Genomic DNA, 27,692 nt, shown 5'->3' with positions numbered 1-27,692 from the left:
CTCGTCTCTACTAAAAATACAAACATTAGCCAAGCATGGTGGTGTATGCCTGTAATCCCAGCTATTCAAGAGGCTGAGGCAGGAGAATCGCTTGAACCTGGGAGGCAGATGTTGCAGTGGGCCAAGATCACGCCACTGAACTCCAGCCTGGGCAACGGAACAAAAGACTCCATCTCAAAAAAAAAAAAAAACAAAAAACCAGGTGTTCTGGATTCCTATCCAAAAGAAAAGGGGAAACCAAACCCCCTGTTTCCATCTCACCCAGGATCTCCTGTCTTCCCAAAGCACTTTACCTTCTTTCCTGCCCAGCTGTTGAAATATCAAACTGTACTAAGATTTTGGCCATGATGGACTCTGTTCTCTGCACACTAACATATTTATCTTCCTGGTCATCAGTAGAAATATTAATAAATAATATTGGTTGCCATTTATTGAGCAGTGTGTTAAGCATCCATATTATTTAATGGATGTTTTTCTAGCTGTGTTTTAAAGTTTTAAAGTTGCAGCATTTGAATGAATGAATGACTTCTGAGCCAAAGTGAGAAAAAGCAAACAAGACACAAATGAGTTTTCTAAACTATTTGTCTCCCCGAAATTAGCTCTGCTACTTCACGCAAGTCTCCTTTCCTAAGCTCCCACTTCTCATCTGTTCAATGGGGATATGAACATCTACAAGGTTATGGTAAAGTTTAAAAGCACATTTGTCTGATACTAAGTAGCCAATAAACAATCATTACTGTCATTACCCCAGTTGGCAATTTGGGCAGGGCTTGACACAGAGTTTGGGTGACAGGCGATAAAATAAAGGACATTATGGAAAGTCTGAAAGAATGTAATAAGGATAATATATTTTAAATGTATTTTTCTCTTTTATGTTTTGTGAATGACTTTTCCCCTAGTTAGCCTAAGGTAATTCTTATGACTCAGGGAGGTTTGAGATTGTTATAGCAGGAATGCAAATAGAAAAGAAAAAAAAAAGATCTAGCTTTTGATTTCCAAATTTGAGTTCCTAGAATAACTGTCTTTAAAATTCAGAGGTTGGAGATAAAGAAAAGGATTTTCTAGATTCCTATCACTTCCATTAAAATACCAAGGGCTAGAACAATGAACCTGAATTCTAAAGCTATTGGTAGAGAGAAATGACCTTTGATGTAAGAGGTGTCCCTACTGCACAGAAAAGATGGGGTGTTTTTCCTTTCCAAACCAAGGGAATGCCAGGGGAAGAAAAGATAGAGATTGAAGGGGAAAAGTGAGTTTTATGTATCTTGGCTTCTCCATTCAGGGCTGATATCACAGTAGTAGATACATTGAAAGAAAAGAATCCCAAAAGAAGAAAAAGACTGTGTTCTGCTCCTCACTTAAAACTCAGCAAAAGGGACCCGCACCAAGTGGCCCATGCCAATATGTAACACAGAAAGGAAAACCAACAGCATGGGCCTCTTGGCTTGGAGGAAGCCAAAGTGCACCTTTCTTCAGTCATGCTACATCTGGGTTCATCTAACCACCTCTGCCATGCTGCCCAAGTTCAACCCCAATGAGATCAGTCATATACCTGCCAGGTGCCCTGGTGAAAAACTGGGTACCATGTCTGCCCTAGCCCTTAAGATCAACCCTCTGGACCTGTCTCCAAAATAAGTTGGTGATGACATTCCCAAGGCCACAGGTCACCAGAAGAGTCAAAGGATTACAATGAAACTGACCATTCAGAACAGACAGGCTCAGATTGAGGTGGTACTTTCTGCCTCTGCTGTGAGCATCAAAGCCCTCAAGGAACCAGAGACAGAAAGAAGCAAAAAAAAATCAAGTACAGTGGAAATGGCATTTATCATGACACTGTCAAGATTGCATGACAGATGCAGCACCAATCCTTAGTCACAGAACTCTCTGGGACCCTTAAAGAGATCCTGGAGACTGCCCAGTCTATGAGCTGCAATGTTGATGGGCGCCAGCCTCCTGACATCATAGATGACATCAAATCAACAGTGGTTCAAGTAAATATCCAGCTAGCTATGAACTATGAAGGAAAAAATTTCAATAGAGGATCATTTGACAACTAAAAATGAAAACACGGCATGTTTATTAGACATAGGGTCTGTATGAGTGCCTTTGTGCCTCCTTGAAAAAGCCAGTTTCCCCATGCACAGATGTCAGTAGTACAAGTCAACCAGGTATCCAGAGACATCACTAAAAATGTCGATACCAAATCTAATCACAGCATAAGGACCAGTGTATACAAATCTAAAGCCCACTTTCTCCTGCTCACTCCTAAAACTCACTTTCTCACAACACTGCCACCCCAATATACCAAGAAACCATCTAGAAAGGAGGGCAGAAAAACAGTAGCCACTCACCTTTAAAAACAAAACCAAACTCTTTACACTAAAACTTCTTTCATAACCACAGAGTCTAAAATACAGTTAGTGATGAATGTGGATGTGGAACCAATGAGTAAGATTTGATCAGTTGTAGAAAACAAGTGAAGCCACATTTACTTTGCACAACCAAATGTAGTTTGCTAAGTTTTTGACCCCACTATATGAAGAAGACAAATCAACCATAACTCTACCACGCTAAACATACATTACTTTTTTTTTTTTTTTTGAGAGTTTCGCTTTGTGGTCCAGGCTGGGGCACAGTGGTGCAATCTTGGCTCACTGCAACCGCCGCCTCCTGGGTTCAAGCAATTCTCATGCCTCAGCCTCCTGAGTAGCTGGGATTACAGCCGCCCATAGATTTTTAAAATATTTATCTTTCACTTGTCTTGCATAGGCATGATTTTTGCAAATAACTGCAATACATATCAGTCACAATTTTGTATCACGCTCTTTGTAAAATTCATCAAAATTCCTTTTCCATGCTGCTGTGTGTTCTTCCTGGTTACCAATGTTTATAGATGCATAAGCTATTAGTCAAAACTCTTGTAACTGCAAGTAACATAAAGCCAATTCCAACTCAACTAAAGAAAATGGGGATTTAATGGAAGAACACTGGAGTTGCTCGTTGATCTACAAGAACCAGGCAGCCCTGGGGGCCTAAATGCAGGGGACGGGGGCTTGAAGTCACCAGAGTTCTTCACTGCTCATTCTTCCTACAGACATCTCCACATAAATGTATCAGGCATTTAGCCATGTTAGGTCATTTTCATTAGCCACATTTTCCAAATGGGGAAGGAAGGGCTAAGGGAGTTAGATGACTCACTGCAGGTGATTCAGCTGCTAAATGGCATTGACTTGAAAACCAGCATCTTGATTCAGATTGGTGGATCCATACAAATTGCAAGGGACAAAACTTTTCAAAAGTATGTAAGAATAGTCACATAGGATAAGAATATATTTGATTTTTGTGAGGACTACAGCTGAAGGAGAAGAGAAACATGCAAATGGGGTTCCATTCCCCATATTAGGGCAGCGTCTGTCATCTCAGAATGCCCACCTGGCATCTTCCTGACCCTTGGCTCGCCCACAAGGAAGTTCATGGCAATATTGTTTTCAGAAGCCAATATTCTCCTGTCTCTGCTTGCAAGAAAATAACTGGGCCCCCCAGTAAGTATAATTGGTGCCAACAGTGATTTATTATATGCCCAGTTCTCCAGATGGCCTTTCATATGGAAATGACTTTTCCTGAAAACAGAAAAATATGGGCTTTTTCCCTCCTCAGCAGGTTATAACAGGTTTACAATCCACTGCATCAAAACTAGAATCAAAAACTTTAACGGAGTTCCCTTAAAACAGAAACACAAAAAACACGTTCCATCTGGTAAATAATTGCCGGAGTTGCATTCCTGTGCATTCAGGCACAAGCTAACTGCTGTACAGCATAAAGCTGTGAAAATGTCTAGGCTTAATGGGGAAACATGAGATAAGATCTACTTAGGTCTATCATATACTCAAATTGCAACCTTCTGGGATGCTGGTTCATGCCAGACTCTCAAATCACCCATAATCTGATGAGCTAGACAGATGTGTAAGATTATTCCAGGATATCTGAAAATCTCACATGTGAGTACAAAAGGCTAGGTGGACACGTGCAGCCCTTATTCTATATGAATGAAGGGGAATGTTTACCAAGAAGGTCATTTTCAGATGACCATAGTTGAAGAACAAAGTCAAATGTGGTTCTAAGTTACCTGTCCTCTGCCTAAATAACAGATGAGAAAGTATATCTAAAAAGGCTTATATCATCCTGTGATGGAATACTTAAGAATGGGGAAAGCATTTAGCAGTAAAAAGTAAGTTACCAAAAGGATTTAATGTAGTTAGTATGTAGCAGGTTGATTTCAGTAGATGACTCTAAGTTATGATTTTCATCCAGAAAGAATTATTTTAGTCAGCTTTCCACCAGTGGAACATACTTCCTCATAAGCTCCCTGCCTCTGAAAGCATAGGCAGGGGAGCCATGTATTAGAGATGTTGTGAGGAAGATCTACACATTTGGAAAGCTGAAGATCTGCAAATTAGGGATCACACTCAAATTCCTTAAGGGGTTGGGCAGATAAATTGTGTAAAATGGTAAGGCATTAGACAGTGGACCAAACTGCAGAGGACTGGAGAGGCACAGCCCACCTAAAGACATTCAAATTTGGTACAGATGCTTCTGGGCTTACCATGGGGCTACTGTGTCCCAATAAACCCATCTAAGTAAAAAAATGCATTTAATACACCTAACCTACCAAACATCACAGCCTAGCCTAGCCTACCTTACGCATGCTCAGAACACTTACATTAGACTACAATTGGGCTACATCATCTAACACAATGCCTATTGTATAATGAAGTGTAGAATATCTCATGTAATTTATTGAATACTGGACGGGAAGTGAAAAACAGAATGATTATACGATACTTGAAGTATAGTTTCTGCTGAATGTGTATGGCTTGCACGCTATCGTAAAGTTGAGTAATTATAAGTCAAACCATTGTAGGTTGGAGACTATCTGTATTTAAAAACAAAACAAAACAAAAAAAACCCGAAAACAAAAATAGACTGGTCTGGCCAAATAGACCACTTTGGAAGGATTCGGCCTATGGATCAAGAGGATATTTGCCGCTCCTGGACTAGCAAATCCTTAAGCCTTCTTTGCCTGCTGAGTTCTGTGATGTGTATAAAAATAAAGCACTTTTATCTAGTAAGAGCCAAACACATTAACCTCTGTGGTAGGAGAAAGTGGAGTTGAATAGAAGTATTGAATGTGGTCTGCATCCTCAGAAAACTCAAAAATACTTTAAAATAAGATATGTCCATACAAAGGCAGCCAACAATGGCGGGCAAAAAGCCTATGGCGGCTCAGAGGAAGCATTTCTGACTTTGATCTAGATGGGTTCAGAAAGAGCCACAGAATAGGCAAGGCTTGAGTGGGGCTTAAAAGAACAAATAGGTCTGACATAGTGGCTCACACCTCGATCCCTACTCGGAAGCATCGTTTGAGCCCAGGAGGTTGAGGCTGCAGTGAGCTATATGATCACACCACTGCACTCCAGCCTGGGTGACAAAGCAAGACCCTGTCTCTAAAAAAAAAAATAATAAAGGATGAACATTCAGCTAAATGGAGAGTGTAGAGGAGGATAGAGTTGTTAGGTAGCAATAGGACAAACAAGAAGCCCAGGGGCGAGGAGGAGGGTCAGGCTTGGATCCTTCTGAACCTCTCAACTTCTTCCTCAGATCCTAAAATTGGTTTCCTGTCACCTATTCTGTTCTGAGCCTCCTCCTCAGCCTCTGGACCTCTCCCTTCTTATGAACTAAAAGCTTTCTTAGGGTCACAGTTCCCACAGCTGGGCCCTACCACCTGCAGTCAGAGCCCTTAGCACTCCCCTTGTATTCGCCTGGTCCATATCCCAGCCCCACTGCCTGTTTACAGACTTGTCAACACAGTCATTGGGCTACCTCTCGGACAATCACCCTTGATGCTAAATCACCCAAGCAAATTAATTGAATTTTCAAGTGACGAGGGTAATCCTAAGCACTTAATGATCAGAAGTGAGGGGGCACAAACTATTTTCAGAATTCGAATTTGTCTTTATTATGTGGTGTACACCTTTGTTGGGGTACTAAGTGCCATCAATAAATAGCTAGCAGCAATTGATGGCTTACAACATGCCAGAATCTGTGCTGAGCCCAGTGCATGCATGCCTTCCCTTGCCAACTCAGCCTCCAAAACGGGGCACAATATTTTCCCCTCTCTCGAGATGGGTAAACTGAGGCTCAGAGGGGTTAAATAACACATGCAAAGTCATACAACTAACGGGGGCATGGATTCAAACCCAAGTCTTCTGTCTCCAAAAACTGACTACAATCACATGTGGTTGACGGTTATCACTGCATGTGATTGTACCATTCATATGGATGTGTAAATGCACACTCAACGGCACCGAGTCACCTGCTGGCCTGTCATTGGATGTAAGCAGCTGCCATCTCCCAAACAACACACCCATTTGATGTGTGAATTTGTATCGCTGACTCTTCAGACACAGTAGTCCCCCCTTATCCAAGGTCCAAATATATGAAACAGAAAATTCCAGAAATAAACAATTCATAAATTTCAAATTGTCCATGTTCTGAGTAGCATGATGAAATCTTAGCCATCCTGCTCTGCCTGCCGGGGTGTGAATCATCTTTTTGTCCAGAGTAGTCACACTATAGAATCTCCCTGCCTGTTAATCACTTTGTAGATCTTTTGGTTATCAGGTCAGCTGTCGCAGCATCACAGTGCTTGCGTCCAAGTAACCCTTATTTTACTTAATAATGGCCCAAAGAGTAATGAGGTCAGCATATTGTTTTATTATATTACTAGTTGTTATCCTTTATTGTACCAAATTTATAAATGAAACTTTATCATAGGTATGTATGTATAGGAAAAAAAACATAGTATATAGAGGGTTCAGTACAATCCATGGTTTTGGGCATCCACTGGGGTCTTGGAACATACCCTCGTGGATTAGGGGGGAGTATGATAATGCAGCATTCTCACCACATTTGAATCATCTGGGGGCACTAATAAAAAAGCACTGATGCCTTAGCTTCAATCCCCAGAGATTTAGATTTAATTGGTTTTGGTTTAAATCAAACATTGGAATGCTAGAGGAGCTTCCCAGATGATCCTAATGTGTAGAGAACATAGGCAGTGAATAGTGGCTAGGAGTGAGGGCTTGGGGTCTGATTTCTGTTATCATAGGCCAGCTATGACACACCTATGAGTCTTAGTTTTCTCATCTATAAAATCGGAACTACAGAACTGTGTACTTTATAGCACTGATGCAAGGGTTAAGTTAGATGGAAACAATGGAATGCAAAAATGGTAAGGTTCCTGGTGCCATCCCTAAAAGCCTCATTGATCCATAATGAAATGGAAGTTTATAGTCTCTTAGGCAAACACCCATTGGTTACATGAGAAAATGTATTCTCCTGGCTTTCTACTCAGACTTTCTGACACCTCAGGGTAGAGGAGAGGGCTGGACAGGCACTCTTGGCAACCTGCTAGCTCTTTCAGAGATGTAAATGCAAAGGCCTTTCAGAGCTAGACAGCTGACATACAGATGTGAAGTAACTGGGATAAGCTATCAGGGCTATTTTAAAAAAGGGAGACAGAGAGAGCAGGTGTGATTTGAAGAGAAGATACCCCATAAAAGGCCTTAAAGTTCATTAAAAATAATAATTACTCCCAACAAAGTGCTGGCCAAACAAATCCGTCTGTGCCCACATGCAGCAGGTAGGGTGCCAGTTTGCACCACAAGTAGTCACACCTTCAGCTTTAGAGATTCAGGTCAGTGGCTCCTCCCTGCTTCTGCACTTGTGAGCTGAGAGCAGCTACTTCCCCTTCCATTGGAAGCCAGGGGGTTTCAAGGACGTGTCGGTGACTATGAAGGGGCTTGCAGATGACAGCCAGATTTGTTAAAGGCAGACAAGCAGTTATTTGCTTAAAAGTTCCCACCCTACAGAGGGCCCATCTCTGTTTCAGGCTAGCTGTGTGGCCTTACCTAACTTCTCTGAACCATTGCTCACTGAAAAATGTGGAAAAAATTATCCACTTCTTAGGGATGTTGTGAAGATGAAAAGAAAAAGAGATGTAGAGTGCTCATCACAGTGCCTCTGCTCTGGGAAGCACTCCAGATGTGTCTGCTTTTGTTGTGATTTTGCCATTCTTCAACAAAGTTAAAAGAGCCTCAAGCACTGTAAGCATTGTTTCTCCCCTTGCCCTGGAAAATCATTTAAATGACATGGTTCATTCTAATACATTACCTCATCCCTCCTTTGAAGCATTGACAAACAAGTTTGAGAGAGATAAGGAGAGGCAAGATAAAAGATATAAAGTGACCAAAAAAAAAAAAAGTAGATAATTTGTTCCTTGTCTGTTCTCAAGGATCACAGGTCTGGTGGCTTGCTGAATGAGATACAGAGAGGTAACACAGTACACCTCCCACATCTGTGACATGCAATGGTCCCAGTGAGCACTGGGCAGCACCCAGGCAGAGAGAAGGACTTTCTGGATTTATCTGGGTACAGTTACTCTCAGTGTTTCCAAGAATAAGAATCCAGCATGGGATTCATGCCACCTTCACTGCATTTTGCTTTGCTTTGACATCTGCCATGGAGAATGCAAAAAAAAAAAAAAAAGTTAGGCCTCATAAGACATAAATATGTCAATGGTTTGGCCTATCCAGGCCCAGATTTGAGTTCAGAGAGGCCCTGGAAGCCTGGACTAGTCCTAGACCAACTTTGGTTCTTGGGCTTTAAGCAACAGCATTCATTCACCTGATTTTCAACTGGGGAACCACCCTCCACCCTCACTCTCAGTCACTGTGCTTTGGATGAAACTGACTTTATCCCTGTCTTCAGGGAGTGGGTGTGATATTCAGGCCTGGCCAATCAGAGCATCACATTCCTCTGACCCAGTGATAGATAGTGACCCATTGAGAAATGGGCATGTGAACCCCTCAGAGCCAGAGTGATACAAGGAAACTGTTTTTAAGGGCTTTGTTGAGGTATAATTTGCATACCATAAAAGTCACCCATTTAAAGTATACAATTCAATGATTTTTAGCAAATTTTCAAAGTAACCACAAAAATCTGGTTTTTGAATATTTCTATAATCACAAAAAGATCTCTTGTGCCATTTGTAGGTACAAGGAAACTTTAGCAGAGTTATTGAGGGAAATTCACATGTTCCTTTTGTCTGGGTCTGTTTGTAATAATGATTACAAGAGCCTGGAGCTACATAGAACCTGAGAATAAAGCAAAAACTGCTTAGTAAAGAGATAGGCTGGGCACGGTGGTTCACGCCTGTAATCCCAGCACTTTGAGAGGCCGAGGCGGGCAGATCACTTCAGGTCAGGAGCTGGAGACCAGCCCGGCCAACATGGTGAAACCTCATCTCTACTAAAAATACAAATTAGCTGGATGTGGTGGCGCATGCCTGTAATCCCAGCTACTCGGGAGGCTGAGGCAGGAGACTCGCTTGAACCTGGGAGGCGGAGGTTGCAGTGAGCCAAGATCATGTTGCTACACTCCAGCCTAGGTGACAGAGCAAGACTTGTTTCAAAAAAAAAAAAAAAAAAAAGAGAGAGAGAGATGTAGAGAAACTGAGTCTGGAGGTCCCTGGTTGAGGCTCTGATCAAGCTGAACCTGAAGTCAGAGCTTCCCCTAGACTTTTTCAGTTACATGAGCTGAGAAGTTTCCCGTTGTCTTTAGCCAGTTTGACTTGTGTTTTCCATCTCTTGCAATGGGATGAATCTCGCCTGACTCCAAAAATTATTGACCAGACTCTAAAGATTAGAATTGGAACCTTTATTAATTGAATATCAGACAGGAAAGCAAATCTTCAGATCTGTTGTAATCAAAGGATTATTTTACATATGATCATAGATGCCATTTTACAAATGAGGATTCAGCCCTGCAAAAGTAAATTGCTTAACCAGGATACATAGGAGAAACTGGAGAAGGCCTTGTAACTCTGAATTTGATTTTGTAACCTGATTTTGAATTTGTAACCCTGAATTTGATCCTGTCTTTCCTCTTGAAGTAATCATCATCATCATCATCATCATCATCATCATCGCCATTACCTCTTACAAAATGTTTACTATGTGTCAGACCTATGCTGAGTATGTACTGTGTAAATATTAACTCATTTAATCTTCACAGCTGCCTTATGGGGTAGGTATTATTATTTTTCTCATTTTACAGATGAGGAAACTGAAGTCTACAGAGGTCACATAACTTCTCCAAGGTCATATAGCCTGTGAGTAGCAGAGGCAGGATTTGGATGCAGGCACACTGGCTGCAGAGGCCACACTCTTAATCTGTGCACTGTACTGCCTTTTATAAGTAAAAATTAATCTAACATAAGCTTTAAATCAGTGTTCCAGTGGGCTTTCAGCTAGAGATACTACCTTTTTCTGAACTTATATTTCCGTCATTATAAAAAAAATAAAAAGCAAAAACCTCAAATATTTTCCGTATTTTAAGACTCTTCAATTATATAAACAATTTTTATCTGATTTCAAGTAGTCACAAACTTCTGTGCTTCTTACAACTTTGTTCTGCTTTTCTAAACATAGTAAAAATAAAGTTTAATCATGGCAAAAGTCTAATTTTTATGTCTTCTTGCAGTAAAAAACTAGATGACTGCTCTGCTTTATTGATATTTAATATGATATGGTAATGATATTTAATGTAATTTAATATGAAATTTTAAATTTTATATCAGCCAACTGACAAAAAAGTAAGACCTGGAAGTTATTTTCATGTAGAAGAAAGATATGGTGAATTTTAGGAAATTCAGCCAGTGGATATATACAAGATGGTTGAGGAGGGGAGCTGTAGGCACGGAGAACAGCTTAGAAGGCTGCTCCTGCAAATACAGACAGTTCCCAACTTACAATGGTTTGGCTTATGGTTTTTCAAATTTACGATGGTGTGAAAGCCATACGTGTTCAGTAGAAACCACACTGCAAGTACCCCATAACCATTCTGTTTTTCACTTTCAGTACAGAATTCAATAAATTACATGAGAAATTCAAAACTTTATTATAAAATAGGTTTGTGATGATGAGTCTTCCCAACTGTAGGCTAAGGTAAATGTTCTGAGCAATTTAAGGTAGGCTAGGCTAAGCTATGATGTTTGGTAGGTTAGATGTAAGTGCATTTTCAACTCACAATGTTTTCCATTTACAGTGGGTTCATTGGGATGTCATAACCTCATCGTAAGTTGGGTATCAGTACCTCAAATATATTTGTTTAGTATAGGGAGTCTGTACAAGTTACTTGGGATTGACTTGGCTCCTGGGGCAACAGGACTTTGTTCTAAGTTCTAATGCCATTGTTAAAATCAATGGGTCATCAGTAGGGCACTAGAGATAATTGAGAAGCTGCTCTATTGGGAGTGGTAGATAACTAGAAAAACAGCAGCATGAAGTGTGGATTGGAGTACCTAATGGTGGCACCTGGGCAAATTATTCTAGGCATGTCTGCACAGACCTCAAATGATGGAGGTGTGTTAGAGTTCGGTTTCCCAAATCCTCTGTCAGTGATCTCTTACTGCAGAAGGCAGCCTGGTACCCATAAGAGTCTAAGACACAGCTTCAGCAGCCCTTTCCAGTTTTCTCTTTAAAATTCTTGGGGAATTTGTGTTTCACTCCCTAAGAAAGCATATGTCTGCCTGGGGGATATGTGAAAATTTGACAAGAAGTAAACACCTTCCCTGTTCAACATAGGCCCCACCTTCCCAAGCTCTCATTTCTAGGTTTCTTGTTCTTTGGTCCATATTCATTCTATGAGAAGATAGTCAACATGGCTACTAACTCCACATGAACTCAGTATTAACTGGTTAATCTACTCCATGAATCCTTACAAATACGGGAGCATGTTGGGGTGTGGTTCTTGGGTAATGTGTATGCATTTTGATTGAGGCTGAGGTTTTTGCTGCAATCAGTGGTCTAGCCTCACAATATCCAGTGTGGTGGGAATGTGTGGCTCAAAGAGGAGAGGAGGATGGAGCTTCTGGAGAAGGAAAGGCTTTGGAGCCAGCAGGGATATTAGAGTCTAACAAGTAACAGCAAGTTTCTTCCACTTTTGTGTTCAACACTTTGTTGCTCATTCATGCTGGAAAAGAAGACAAGAAACAAGCCAAAATTTTCATTCATCCTCAGATTGTCTTATTCTAAGTTGGAGACAAAATCTGGATTTGAACCTTGTTTCTGCCATTTATGAGTTGTTTGAACTCGAACACATCAACTAATCTCAATTACCTAACTGCAAAGGAGCAGTTATGATAACATCCTTCCTGTCTCATTCACAGGGTTACTGGGGGAATGAATCAGTCAATGTAATAAAAAATGCTGCAAACAGACAGTGTAAACTGTGACTGTCTTGTAAGAGTGAAGTGTCAATAATGACTGCCACTTTCATTTGGGGTCAGGATTCACTCTTACTGCTGCCTGTTATGTATAATCTCAAGCAGTGTTGTTTATTATTCTAAGAATAGCATAGCTTTTGGGTCTGTATTTTACAAACCAAATATTGTAATTTTAGGGATAATGGAATATTAGGGGCATAATGAGGAAAGTTCAAGAATTATGGTCAGTGGAGAGATAGTTTAAAAAAAAGTACTGGGATAGAAATTAGGAGACTTCACCTAGTACCTCAGTGATCTGGAGTCATCATGGCACCATGCTGGGCCTCAGTTTCCTCGATCTGTAAAATGAGGATGCTTGATCCATTGTTTCTTAACTGGGAGGAGTTTTGGAATCACCTGGAAAATCCCCAAAGGCAGAATTTTTGTTTTGTTTCTTGCTGTGTTTCCAAGGCCTGGAAAAGTACTTGGTGTGGGGAAGCTACTCAATAAATACACATATATTTTATGAATGAATAAACTTTTTCAAAATTCATAGGCCTGGTTCCACTCTGAAATCTTCATGCAGTTTGGGGTAGAGCCTACATGTGTATTTTGGAAAGGCCTTTCTGATCATTTTGCCAAGTGCCCCTGGCTAATTAATAACCACCAAGAACCACTAAACTCAACAATCTCCAAGGTCCCTTCACATGCAATTGCCACATTTAGCAAACAAAAATGCAGAGCATCCAGCCAAATTTGAATTTCAGATAAACAATGAATAATTTTTTAGTGTAAGTATAGGTCATGCAGTATTTGGTTGCTGCAACTTAAATAAACATAACCAGATAAGACTTCTGCTTAGACCGATAGTTTGGGCCAGAGAGTGGCACCTCGAAACTGGTCCAGATTTGAAAATCAGACAGAGATAGTCTTGGTTTGAGTCTCTGCCCTGATCTTAGCAGATTGCTTGACTTCACTGGGCTCCACAATTACAGTTGTGGAGTTAGTGAAAGTATTAGAGATAATAGAGGTAAGATGCCCAGCACTTAGCAGGCATTTAATAAAGCTTAGCTATTATTACTATTTTTTATCTGCTCCGTGGGGTTTGAAGAAAAATAATAGTATCAATGAGACTGTTATTGGCAATACTATTTACTAGTAAACTGGCACTTGAAATAACCAAGATTATGGTTAACAGTTCTAGGTAGAGCTTAGCAAAGTCAGATTGAACGCTGACCTTGTATTAAACAATACCTCTATGTCTAGGGGAACAAAACCATACTAAGTGCAGATCATCCAGAATAAATAAAGGAAGGAAGTACTTTCATTTCATTCATTATGAAATCTCATTTGCTTAACTGACTTTTTTGACGTTAAAGATAAATATTTGTTCAGGTTTTATAGGGTCACTGTATGGAGAAATAAGATATTACTTGGGCAGTGGAAATACTTCAATCCTGACCAGATTTTTCTAACTTCTAAGTTAAAGGCATATTCTTCTTCTACAGTTTTAGTTGTTTCTAGACATTTTTAATACATCTCCACTGGTTAAACAAATAGCCAGGCACAGCGGTTCACACCTGTAATCCCAGTACTTTAGGAGGCCAAGGTGGGAGGATTGCTTGAGCTCAGGAGTTCAAGACCATCCTGGGCAACAAAATGATACCTCATCCCTACTAAAATTAAAAAAAAAAAAAAATAAGCCAGGCACATGGTGCACACCTGTTGTCCCAGCTAGTTGGGAGCTGAGGTGGAAGAATTGCTTAAGCCCAGGAGGTTGAAGCTGCAGTGAGCCATGATTGTGCTACTGCACTCCAGCCTGAGAACAGAGCAAGACCTTGTCTCAAACTAATAATAATAATAATAATAACAACAATACACAAACATAGCAGTGAACATAAAATGTTCATTTAAAAAATTATCTCCAGAAAGATCTATTTGGACAAAATCTTTAGATAATTATCAAATTTAAAAAGAGATGGCTGGAAAATAAATTGACAATTAAAGTTTCAACTGAGCAACTCTGATATTGGCAAAAATACTTTAAGCCCCCTATGTTTACTTCATTGCTCATTCAACACATATTTATTCTTGAACACATATTATATGCCAGACAGTGTGGTAAGTGCCAGGGACTATGAGTAAACAGAACAAAATTCTTGCTCTTGTGGAGCTTATATTCTGACATAGGAAAACAAATATAAACATAATAAATGAATTAATTAGAATATAGATGGCAATAAGTGCTATAAGAAAAGAAGAGGAGAATGAAGATGAGACTATGTGAAGGGCTAAAGTGGCTTTTTTTTTTTTTTGAGACAGGGTCTCATTCTGTTGCTTAGGCTGGAGTGCAGTGGTACAACCATGGCTCACTGCAGCCTCAAACTCTTGGGTTCAAGGGATCCTCCTGCCTCAGTCTCCCAAGCACCTAGGACCACAGGCATGTGTTACCATGCCCCATCTAATTTTTAAACTTTTTGTACAGATGTGGTCTTGCCATGTTTTCCAGGCTGGTCTTGAGCTCTTGGGCTCAAGTAATCCTCCTGCCTCGGCCTCCCAAAGTGCTGGATTTACGCGTGTAAACCACCGTGCCCACTCCTGGAGTGCATTTTTTTTTTTTTTTTTGAGACAGAGTCTTGCTCTGTCACCAGGCTGGTATGCAGTGGCACGATCTCAGCTCACTGCAACCTCTGCCTCCCGGGTTCAAGTAATTCTCCTGCCTCAGCCTCCCGAGTAGCTGGGACTACAGGTGTGCATCACCACGCCCAGCTAATTTTTGTATTTTTTAGTAGAGACGGGATTTCACCATGTTGCCCAGGATGCTCTCAATCTCTTGACCTCATGACCCACCCTCCTCGGCCCCCCAAAGTGCTGGGATTACAGGTGTGAGCCACTGTGCCCGGCCTGGAGTGCAATTTTAAATAGCATAGTGATAGTGAGCCTTTCTGGGGAGGTGACGTTTGTGGACAGGAGAGAAAGAAGGAGCATGCTGATTTGGTGCAAGAAAAGGGGAACATCAAACACAAATCACCTAAAGCAGGAGTGATATGATTTGGCTGTGTCCCCACCCAAATCTCATCTTGAATTGTAACTCCTACAATTCCCACATTTCATGGAAGGAACCCAGTGGGGGGTAATTAAATCATGGGGGTGGGTCTTTCCCATGCTGTTCTTGTGATAGTGAATAAGTCTCACAAGATCTGATGGTTTTAAAAACGGGAGTTTCCCTACACAAGCTCTCTCTTTGCCTGGTGCCATCCAAGTAAGACGTGACTTGCTTCTCCTTGCCTTCCGCCATGATTTTGAGGCCTCCCCAGCTACATGGAACTGTAAGTCTATTGAACCTCTTTCTTTTGTAAATTACCCAATCTTGGGTATGTCTTTATCAACAGCGTGAAAACAGACTAATGCAAGGAACGTACCTGGAGTGTTCCAGGAACAGCCAGGAGGCAACGTGGCTGGAGAGGAGACAGGGAAGAGGAGAGTAGTAGGAGAAAAGACAGAGTGATTATTGTCATCATAATTGTGACAGAACTCCACAAACCTAACTTCCAGTTTTGAGTCTTAGTTTATTTACTCTGTGACTATAGGGAAATCCTTAACTGCTTAAATAGAATGATAGTACTTAACTTGTAAAGCATCGATAGTTAGAGATTTATTTCACAAAACTGACTAGAGAGAATCAGTATAGCTTCGCCATGCTGTCGGTGCTTACGTGGATAGCTCTGGGTTTATATGCTGATTTACTTACTAGATGTGTGTCCTTGGGCAGGTTACTTAAACCTCTCTGTGCTTCAAGTTTCCTTTCTGTAAAATGAGGCAACTAATAAATGCATCCTTTAGAGCTGTTGAGGGTTGCCTGGACAACTGTGAGGCTGTCTGTGAGAGACAGTTTCACATCACATGCTTAACATAGTGATTGGCATATAGAAAGTACTAAGTAAATATCATTATTTATTATTATTTGAAAAGTTTAATTAAGATTAAATATTTTGAAATATGCATTTAAACATATATTTGAAATATATATTTAATAACCAAAACATGCTTTTGAGAAAAAAAACTTATTGTTATTAATAGTTGTGGTGGCCAGGTGTGTTGGCATATGCCTGTAATCCCAGCACTTTGGGAGGCCAAGGCGGGTGGATCACCAGAGGTCGGGAGTTCAAGACCAGCCTGACCAACATGGAGAAATCCCGTCTCTACTAAAAATACAAAATTAGCCAGGTGTGGTGACCCTTACCTGTAATCCCAGCTACTCCGGAGGCTGAGGCAGGAGAATCACTTGAACTCAGGAGGTGCAGGTTGCAGTGAGCTGAGATCGTGCCATTGCACTCCAGCCTGGGCAACAAGAACGAAACCCCGTCTCAAAAAAAAAGAAAAAAGAAAAAAACAGCTGTGGCCTGGTAGCCGGCCTCCCTGTCTCTGAATATTCACATCCTTGTACAGTCCCTTCCCATATTGTACCAGGGTTGGTTTGTGCGACCATAGAATATGGCAGAAGTGATGGTATGTCACTTCTGAGATTCGGTTATAAAAGACATTGCAGCTACCATCTTGGTCATTCTTTTTGTCTTTCTCTCTATCCCCACTTGCTCTGGAGAAAACCAGCTGCCATGTCATGGGACAGTTCATATGTCCCATGTGAACTTTTGCCAACAACCATGTGAGTTGCTGAGCCTCCTTAGAAGAGCCAAGAAGCCTTCTTAGAAGTGGATCCACCAGGCCTGGTCAAGGTTTCAAATGACAGAAGCCCCCCAGTGACATTCTGATTGCAACCTTATCAGAGACTGTGAGCCAGAACCATCCAGTGAAGCAGCTCACTGGATGGTTCTCAGGAACTATGTGAAATGATGAACATTCATAGTCTCATGCTGCTAGTTTTGGGGTAATTTGCTCTTTTTTTTTTTTCGAGATGGAGTCTAGCTCTGTCACCCAGACTGGAGTGCAGTGGGGTGATCTTGGCTCACTGCAACCTCCACCTCCCAGGCTCAAGCAATTCTCCTGCCTCAGCCTCCCACGTAGCTGGGATTACAGGTACACACCACCACGCCTGGCTAATTTTTGTATTTTAGTAGAGACAGGGTTTTACCATGTTGGCCAGGCTGGTCTTGAACTCCTGACCTCAGGTGATCTGCCCACCTCAGCCTCCCAAAGTGCTGGGATTACAGGCATGAGCCACCGTGCCTGGCCAGTAATTTATGTAGCAATAAATACTAATAGTTTACATACATTTTTTTTTCTTTTGAGATGGAGTCTTGCTTTGTTGCCCAGGCTGGAGTGCAATGGTGCGATCTCGGCTCACCACAACTTCCACCTCCCAGGTTCAAGTGATTCTCCTGCCTCAGCCTCCTGAGTAGCTGGGATTACAGCTGCGCATCACCATGCCCCACTAATTTTTGTATTTTTAGTAGAGATGGGGTTTCACTATGTTAGCCAGGTTGGTCTCGAAGTCCTGACCTCGTGATCCGCCTGCCTTGACCTTCCAAAGTGCTGGGATTACAGGCATGAGCCACCGCACCCAGCAATACATTTTAAGTTTTCATAAACTTTTGAATATAAAGAATTTATTGGGCTCAAGCCCAATTCTATCATTTTGGATCTTTAAAGATCTTCACTGATCCTTGGTAGTTTACAAGCATTCATTTTTTGTATAATTGTTATCAGTTCATATCCTACTTCATATCTGATTTTTCCTCTTAGAATTATTTCATGTGTACCGATAGAGTACAAGATTCTTAGCATTTATACTGGCTATATAGAATTCTCCCGTTACTGTGTCACGCTACCTCAAATAGTCCCTTTTGTACCTGGTTTGGTCTGTGTGATGATAGAATATAGCAGAAGCAATGGTATATCACTTCTGAGATTAGATTATAAAAGGCACTGCACTACCATCTTGGTCATTCTAACTCTCTCTCTCCCCACTTGCTCTGGGGGAAACCAGGTGCCACGTCATGGGCAGCACTATGGAGCAATCCACATGACAAACCTTTTGCCAACAACCATGTGAGTTGCTGAGTCTCCTTAGAAGAGCCAAGAAGCCTTCTCAGAAGTGGATCTATACTGGCTGTATAGCATCCTGCCCCGTTACTATATGTCACACCACCTCAAACAGTCCCTTTTGTTGGAATTTAAATTCCAGTTTTTCAAAATAATAACTGGCACAATAAAAATAGTGCAAATTAGCTGGGCAGTGTACTGAAAGTTAAATAGACCCGCTCTCTTAGATACATAAAACACAGACAACACAGAAGGGGCAAGTCCTCCTAAAGTACATAGACCATGAACAAATATTGAACACATGCATTTGTTAAATAAGTGAGCAAATATAAGGCTAACCTAAGACAGTGAGTGCAAAGTAACTAGGTGAACTTACTTGTTTAGATAATAACTTTCTAGAATTCTGTGTGTTTCCTAAAGAAATACAGGAATGACAGCAGACAATAAAGCTTTGGAAAAATCCTATAAGTAATTGCCTTGGCTCCAAATATCAAAGCAGAATTTCGGAGAAGGTCCTCCTGCACTAAAGTCATTGTCCCCAGAGTATGAGTTTCTGCCTCCTTCTCTTTCAGCATTCTCCTCCCCTCCTCTGGCTGTCCTTTGTCAGACTCTACAATCATGGCTAGAAGAAAAAAGTTGACTTAACCGTTCTTTGTTGAAATTCGGGACTATGTTAGAGATACCAGGTCTCATTCAAATACAGCCTTCATTAAAAGACCCTTAAGTAACCAGATCCCAAGAGCAGAGAGCCATCATGCCTCCAACTCAGTTTCTTCAGATTGGCTGGTTTTGGTGCTCAACTTTTGACTTTACCCACCTTCCTGACGAAGTTTTGAGGACCACTAGGTAAGCATGCTATCTTCAACATTAAAAAAAAAATCATGATTGAAGGCAGCTGCACTTCATATATCAAGGAGCATTGAATATAACTAACTCTAAAACTTCATCAGGTCATGAGGTTTTATTGACATCAGTGTATTTGGCTTCAGCTGTGATAATCATGTGGAACAGTCTCTTTTCCTCCCCGCAATGCCCTGCCTCCCTTGGAAGACTCCCTCCACCCCACCCCAGCCCCATTCAGCTTCGTTCAGAAAAACCTTCATTTTTATCTCCCATTAAAGTTTGTTTGATGAAAAGGCTCTGAGGCTCAAATGACAGCTCAGTTGTTTGAAACCTGCTGGGTTAGAGAATGGTGCTATGAGGTTAAGATCAAAAGGTCACCAGGTCAGGGTTTCCTTGCTGAGGAAGAAAAGCTTCAGTGACAGTGACTCAGTGTAAAGTTATCATCACTAGCATAATTAAACACACACACACACACACACACACACACTGCAATGCATACACTGTCCCAGCTAGAAGGGGTCAGGGTGGACTTCTGGCTCTGGCCTCCAGCAACCTGGGTTCAAATTCTGCCTCCACCACTTGGCACTGTGGCTTCTTGCAGCTATTTGAACCTCTGTGAGCCCCCTTCTTCTTGTCTGCAAACTGTAGATAATAATCATGACTACCTTACAGGAGAAGTAAATTGGTTCAGAGAACACACTTACTACAGTGCCAAGCATGGAAGTAAGCTCTCAATAAGAATTATTGATTATTAAAATTATATTCTTGGCCAAGTGCAATGGCTCATGCCTGTAATCTCAGTACTCTAGGAGGCTGAGGCGAGCAGATCACTTGAGGCCAGGAGTTCCGGACCAGCCTGGCCAACAGGATGAAATCCCATCCCTACTAAAAATACAAAAATTAGCCGGGCATGGTGGCACATATGCCTGCATGTGCCAGCTACTCGGGAGGCTGAGGTGGAAGAATTGCTTGAACTTGAGAGGCGGAGGTTGCAGTGAGCTGAGATCATGCCACTGCATTCCAGCCTGGGCAACAGAGCAAGACTCCATCTCAAAATAAATAAATAAATAAATAAATAAATAAATAAAATAAAATAAAATTATATTCTTGTTTTAGTTATAACAACATTTTACATGTCTCTCAAGCCAAAGTCTAATAGCATTACAGTTATTTTTGTACATGTATCATCTCCCTTTAAAGGACAGGTAGTTTCTTGGGATTATTCATATTTTTGTCCTTTGTGAAGCCTAACCCAGCACTTTCAGCACAGCAGGCCTTCAATAAATATTTGGTAAATAAATAAATAAATGTTCGAAATAAAGTGGATCTGCAGGGACAGGTTTGTACACATAATCCCTCTATTTAGGATCCTAGTAAAATGCCCTACACATTCTGAATGCTCTATAAATATTTTGTAATAGTAACAATGATATAATAATTATAATTATGAATGAAGATTACTCTTAGCTCAATTTCCTGAACTAGAATTATGTCCATCAGCCACAGAGAAAATGTATTCATCCAGGGTTCCAGCTTAATGCAAACTGAACTGTAACTTGATTTTTAAAATAACTAAAGCAAATGAACCAATGTGTCTTTTCCTTTTCTTTCAAACAGTTGTTTCCAGGAACCAGAAGTGTGGGGCTATCATATGCAGGTTGTGATAAATGAGGTCTTTTCCTTCAACATTTAGACTCAAAAAAAGAAAAAAAGAAAAAGAAAGAAGACTCCTTAAGGGCAGTATGACCGTGGGCAAGGGTGAGGGAACACGCAGCTTTCCTTAGTAAATCTCAAGCCTCCGGGGTTGGCGTTGGAAAGGATCTGCAGGTAGCAAATCCAGCTGTCCCACCGTGCATACCCTCCCCAGTTCACCTTTTCTCTGAGGGAGACTCATTGGTGCTCAGGTATTCATGTGACTCTACACACACTCACACTTACACTCTTGCCACCATGACTTCCCTTTAATGTTCAAGAATCCTTCTCTCACAGCTCTGTAAAATATTTGAGAAGGACAAAAACTTTCAAAAAACCCTTAATTATAACTGTAGTATATAACCATTTTTTAAATGAAATTAAGGAGAGTATAAATTGGAAGGCTGAGGTGGGCAGATTCCTTGAGCTCAGAAGTTTGAGATCAGCCTGGGAAACATGGCAAAACCTGTCTTGACAAAAAATACAAAAAATTAGCCAGGCGTGGTGGCGTGTGCCTGTGGTCCCAGCTACTTGGGAAGCAGAGGTAGGAGGATCAATTGAGCCTGGGAGGTCAAGGGTGCAGTGAGCCGTGATTGTGCCACTGAACTCCAGCCTGGGCGACAGAGTGAGACCCTGTATTAACCCCCCCCACACACATCCACACACACAAGAGTATAAAGAAGAAAATTACTTCTAGGGACCACTCCAGTTCCATCCGTCCCAAAGGTCTGGTATGACTTCGGGGATCTCTCGCTGGGGTGTCTTCCTTGCTCCCTCCTGACTTGCTTCCTTGCTGCCATATACCCTCTTAGGCCCTGACGGGAAACTCAGGGCACGAGATTTCTACCTGCAGCATATCCAAGGCTCATTCTGATCCAACTTACTCTGTGAGGTTTGATCCTTACTGCAACTTAATGAAAGAGGCACAGGTAGGTATTACTGCCATTTTACAGGCAAGAAACTTGAGGCTCGGGGAGACTCAAGAGTTGGCTATTGGTATTTGCACACAATTCCAAGTATTTAGCAGATAACTAATTGCACCACACGAAGGTCTACTACAGAAATGGGCTGATGGGGTGAAACTCAGAACCAGGGCAGATGCTCTTTAACTGCAAAGCTTGTATAACACATGGTCATGTTCAGTATTAATACTAGATTAGCTTAACTGAATTCTGAGACAATGGACACAAGACAAAGTAGATTTGATGAGAAAGGAGGGAGAGGAAAAGGTTCTAAAGATGGGCATGCTGTCAGTAGGATAGTCCTCCTTGTGACCCACGTGTAGAGTACAAGGCCACATGTTTTCCTTGGGCGTGATATCAAATAAATAATGTGTGTTTAAAAATTTGCTGTAGGAAATTTGCTGTAATCTTAACAGTGGCTATATCTATGTGATGGAGCCATAAGTAATTGTTATTTTTCCTTTATCCTTTTAAAAATATATTTTTAAAGCTTTTTTGTTATAATGGGATGTAGTACTTTTATTGTCTGAGAAATGTGTTAGCTTACATGATATTGTAAAAATACATGACTATCAAGTTAAAAACATTTGTGTTTCAAAAGAAATTAATCAAAAAAGTGAAAACACAACTGACAGAATGGAAGAAAATATTTAAAATCATATATCAGATAAAGACTAGCATCACTTATCAGATATGAATAAAGACTTCTTACAATTCAACAATAAAAAGACACATAACCTAATTTAACAATAGACAAAAGATATGAACGGACATTTCTCCAAAGAAAATATACAAATGGCCAATACGAATTCTCAACATAATTAGTCTTAGAGAAAAGCAAATTAAAGCCACAGTGAGATACTACTTCATAGCCACTAGGATATCTATAATCAAAAAGAGGATAACAACAACTGTTGGCAAAGATTTGGAGAAATTAGGACCCTTATACATTGTTAACAGGAATCTAAAAGTGTATAGCCACTTTGGAAAACAGTTTGGTAGTTCCTCAAAAAGTTGAACATAGAGTTGGCTGGGCGAGGTGGCTCACACCTTTAATCCCAGCACTTTGGGAGGCTGAGGAGGGTGGATCACAAGGTCAGGAGATCAAGACCATCCTGGCTAGCACAGTGGAACCCTGTCTCTACTAAAAATAAAAAAAAATTAGCCAGGCGTGGTGGCAGGCACCTGTAGTCCCAGCTACTTGGGAGGCTGAAGCAGGAGAATGGCATGAACCCGGGAGGCGGAGCTTGCAGTGAGCCAAGATCACACCACTGCACTCCAACCTGGGCGACAGAGCGAGACTCTGTCTCAAAAAAAAAAAAAGTTAAACGCAGAGTTATCATATGACCAAGAAATTCCATTCCTAGATATATACCTAAGAAAGAGGAAAACATGTTTATTCAAAAACATGCACTTGAATATTCATAGCAGCATTACTAATAATAGCCCAAAGTGGAACAACCCCAATGTCCATCAAAGGATGAATGGATAAACAAAATGTGGTACATCCATACAATAGAATATTGTCCAGCAATAAAAAGGAAAGATGTACTGAAGCCCCAGGAGCCACAGCCCCAGATGAAGCTGGCATCCCTGGGCCCAATTCCTGCTGCCACAGTTCCACTATTGCCAGCCCCCAGACCTTGAAGATCCTCCACCGCCGACAAGGCTGCTACCAACTGCCATCCTTGCAGAGGGGGCTCCTGCTAAATCATTTGCCTTGTACTTGAAGCAGGGGCCAGGGAAGAGGACTCTGGAAAGGACATGTGGGCTTGAGACACCTTAAAAACAGGAAAAGCTCTGAGGGGCACGAAGGGGAGACATTTTTTACCTGTACCCTTTTGGGGACTTTTGGCTAAGACTGAGAATTAAATTGACATAGATCAATAGGAGAAACGCACACGAATTTGTTTAATACAAGTTTTGTGTTGTGTAGGAGACTTTACAAGGAAATGAAGACCCAAAGATGCAATTAGAGATGAACATGTATATACTGATTTAGACTAAGAGAAGTACATTATGAAAATGTGACAAGGAAAAGGGGCTTGCTAGTTAATTGGTGAAGAAGTGGGGAAGAGGATAAGGATTAGTCTAACAAGTTTGTTTGTAATATTTCCCTCAGACTCTTCCCCTCCTTGATGATGATAATATTTCCTTCTGGTAGAGAGAGAACATCTTTTGCATGGGAATTTTATCTGCTGCTTTTAAGAAACAGAAGGAAGGGTAGAGTGATCTTCTTGCACCTGCTGTTTTTTAAGCGCCTTTAACTCAAAATGGTCAACATGCTACAGTAGCATATTTTTAACTCCTTCAAGCAGCTACAACAAAATGGGGAGAAAAAATAGTGACAACTGTGGCAGTAACCTACATGTGTCAAACACCTCTCATGAAGCAGAATTAACAAGAATAATAAACAAGTGACATGTCAATTATGGAGTTATCCTCTTACTGAAAGAGATCCCATAGATAATAGGAATTTCAAAAAATCTGTAATGGAAACTGGCTTTAATGTAACTGGTAACTCCATAAGGCTCTTCACTCTGAACCACTCATTAACTAGTGCTTCAGTTGATGAGCAAGTTGGTTCTTACACTGGACTGCAGATGCCATTAGGTCTCTGCTGGCCCTATGCTGATGAAGACTTTTTTAAGGATGAAAATGAGCCCCATATTAATTCATGTTTAACTACAGAAAACAACAAGTGAAACTTTTGTTTGCTCCAAAGTGGAAACTGAAATATGGAAACAGCAGTGTGGAAGGAAATTTAACATATGAAGGTGATTTATCAGAAAACAAAAAGGCAAAGGATATTTTATTCAATTATATTTAAAGGATGGACCTAAACTTAAAGCCAGAAACAACAGAAAATGTTGTAGAATCTTTCACAGAGGAGCCAAGTGAAGTTTTTCCATACCCTGATTTTCTCCCTCCTACGGAGCTTCAATACCCTGGACTTGCACAGATGAGGCCCTCTTAAAATCTGAAAATTGGAAAGCAACAGGGGAACCTTCAGAAAGCTCTATTATTGGAAATGGAAAGATTACAACATATGACTGTACAAAAAGAGAGGTCAAAGTTACAAACTACTTTCTGTACTCCAGCAGTTACTGAACGACTTTCTTCCTCCAAAGCTATACTGAGAGTGAGACAGCCAAAACTTTCTGATTCACTGAGTCTTCAGACATCTTGTGTAGATAAAAGTTGAGAAAAAAGGAACAAAAACCAATTCTGGTTCTTTCAAGCTTGAGCAAAATGCTTCAAAATGGATTTGGAGCAATGCTGGAAAATATACATGAAATTCTAGACCACCATCTCTAAAAAGTTCATCCACCACAAAACAGTTGGTTGCAACTTAGGACTTTAAAACTCTTAAAAGTTCATTTTTAAATCCATGGCAAGAACTTTCAACAAGGACCAAACAATGCACTGACTGGTTAAAGTGGCCTCAATAAGGTGTCTGCCCCCAAGGTCTTCAGTACCAGTCTCCATCTTTTCTTGAAAATGAGAAGAAATAAATCAAGGCACCAAGGACCAATCACAAACTTTATTAAAAAAAAAAAAGTGTTGAATAGACCATTCTATATTTAGAAGCTATTTGTTGCTTTCATTTGTAGCTAAGGGCTTATCCATTGACTAAAAATAATTCTTTTCTTTCATATATCTCAGTGTGAGCAAATCTATTCCAAGAAGCCCAGCTAAAATATGGTTCATTGTTCCCAGATACAGGTATTCGCGTGCACGCGCGCGCACACACACACCCCAATTGCTTGATATGATATCGATTGGAACTTGAGAAAATTACTGCTGAGAGTATTTTAATTTTCTTAATCGTTACTTTTTAAAAAATAGAGATGAGGTCTCACTTTATTGCCCAGGCTGGTCTCAATCAAATTCCTGGGCTCAAGCTATCCTCCTGCTTTGGGCTCCCCAAATGATGGGATTATAGGCATAAGCGCCCAGCCGAGAGTCTTTATATAAATCCAAGGGCTTCTATGCTGACATGTTTGACAATCTTTCGCATGTTATATATCAAGAAATGTTTCACTTAGTAAACGGTTCTATTCAAAGATTGTTCTTTTGTGACAGTTTTCCAGTATAATTCTATCATCAATAAATGGTATAATGGGTGGGGGGAGGAAGAAAGTACTGAAACATACTACAGCATGCATGAGCCTTGCAACTATTATGTTAAGTGAAAGAAGCTAGTAGCATGTTGTTATGTTCCTAGTTATATGCAACGTCCAGAATCATCAAATCCATAGAGACAGAAAGTAAATTAGTGGTAGCCAGAGGCTGGGAATAGGGAGGAATGGGGAGTGACTAATGGGTATGGGGTTTCTTACTGGGATGTCAATATTCTGGAATTAGTGGTGATGGTTGCATGACTTTGGGAATATATTCAAAACCATTGAATTATACATTTTAGGAGTAAATTGTATGGCATGTGAATTGTATGTCAATAAAATGGCTAAACTAAAAATGAAATTTCAAGTATAAATCCACTAAAAATTCAGAATCTGCCATACTTTTGATTGATTCGTTTTGCTTACTCTTGAGGGCCTATCAATGTTTACTGACTAAATGCAAAGAGGTAGAAATAAAGGAGAGGTGAAGGCTGGGAATTCTGGGGATGGAGAGCACTTTTTTTTTTTTTCTAAGACAGAGTCGTGCTCTGTCGCCCAGGCCAAAGTGCAGTGGCATGATCTTGGCTCACTGCAACCTCCACTTCCCGGGTTCAAGGATTCTCCTGCCTCAGCCTCCCGAGTAGCTGGGATTACAGGTGCACATCACCACGCCCAGCGAATTTTTTTGTATTTTTTAGTAGACATGGGGTTTCACCACGTTGGCCAGGCTGGTGTTGAACTCCTGGCCTCAAGTGATCCACCCATCTTGGCCTCACAAAGTGCTGGGATTATAGGTGTGAGCCACCGCACCCGGTCGAGGGCACTATTTATTTATTTATTTTTGAGACAGGGTCACACTCTGTCGCCTGGACTAGAACACAGTGGCTCAATCTCCACTCACTGCAGCCTCGACCTCCAGGGGTCAGGTGATCCTCCTAACTTAGCCTCCAGAGTAGCTGGGACTACAGGTGTGCGCCATCGCGCCCAGCTGATTTTTTTTTTTTTTTTTTTTTTTTTTTTTTTTGGTGAAAACAGCATTTCACTGTATTGCCCAGAACTCCTGGGGTCAAGTGATCTACCTGTCTCGGCCTCCCAAAGTGTGAGGATTATAAGCCTGAGCCAGTGCGCCTGGCCCACGAGCACTTTTTAAATGCAGGAGTCCTCCTGCCTCTGATATCTCATCCCTTATCACCATGGAAACAATTCTCCTTTTCATAGAAGAGTAGACATTTGGGGCGGGGTGGTGGTGGTGGTGGATTTTAGAAAATATCTACTGCATCCAAATGCCCTACTCTACAGATGAAAAAACAAGGCCCAGGAGGAGGAAAGAGTTTGCTTACTGCCACCCAGTGAGCTGGCAAAGGGGCTGAGATTCAAAATGAGGTTTCCTGCCTTCACATATCTTCCGGCTGCCCTTTGCCTATTCCCTAAACAGTCAGGAGCCATCAAGTTCAGGAATCTGCAGGTGTGCTTCGCTGTGAAATGTGGAGAAGCAGCGTCTTCTCCCCAGAGGCAAGCATGTCGCCTTGTGAAGTTTGATGGCTCTTCACTTGCACACTTACAAAAAAGACTGAGCGTGTGTAACGCCCTGCTGGATGTGTGCGGTGCTAGAGAGCTTGGGGGTGAGCGGAGGCCTCTCTCCCTTAAGAAAATCAGTTGACTGGAGAGCTAACATTGTTTTTTAAGTAATACCTGGTTTTTATAAAGTCGTTCCTTCAGTTCCCAAGCTCTTCTTCTGTTTAT

At 41.0% G+C, this 27,692-nt stretch overlaps 1 pseudogene; it reads left to right on the top strand.

Moving 5' to 3' along the window:
• Positions 1-1,512: 1,512 nt before the first annotated feature.
• On the top strand, positions 1,513-27,609 carry LOC129043473 (large ribosomal subunit protein uL11-like; annotated as a pseudogene).
• The last annotated feature ends 83 nt before the right edge of the window (positions 27,610-27,692 follow it).

This window comes from Pongo pygmaeus, chromosome 13 (assembly GCF_028885625.2).
Source record: "Pongo pygmaeus isolate AG05252 chromosome 13, NHGRI_mPonPyg2-v2.0_pri, whole genome shotgun sequence".
NCBI classification, from domain to species: Eukaryota; Metazoa; Chordata; class Mammalia; order Primates; family Hominidae; genus Pongo; species Pongo pygmaeus.
Note: the sequence above shows the minus strand (reverse complement) of the source record. Positions and strands in the feature narration are given on the sequence as shown.